Source organism: Triticum aestivum, chromosome 7A, assembly GCF_018294505.1.
Source record: "Triticum aestivum cultivar Chinese Spring chromosome 7A, IWGSC CS RefSeq v2.1, whole genome shotgun sequence".
NCBI lineage: Eukaryota > Viridiplantae > Streptophyta > Magnoliopsida > Poales > Poaceae > Triticum > Triticum aestivum.
In genome coordinates this window covers 134,414,132-134,414,462 of record NC_057812.1, presented here as the reverse complement: position 1 = coordinate 134,414,462, position 331 = coordinate 134,414,132, and positions in this window count along the sequence as shown.

Sequence of the window (331 nt, the reverse complement as noted above, 5' to 3'; positions counted from 1 at the left end):
GTCGACCCCTGTGCCCCGTTGGGCGTCGAGTACATCTCGGTGGTCGCCTGGAAAACAACAGACAAGACGAAGGTCAATCGACTTATTCAAAGAAGACCAATGCAGAAGACAAGATATCAGTCGGGAGCACAAAGACATACCTGGTCCACCTCATACGAGTTGTCGAGAGGGGTTACCCTCCTGGCTCCTCGAGGGTTGTCTTTGTTCCCCGTGATGCTCGATAGCCACCCCTCCACCATCTCGTCGGTGACCTCCTCCGGGTGGACCCGAGTGGTGTCGTCAAGACCCGAATACAGCCACATCGGGTGGTCGCGGGCCTGGAGCGGTTGGA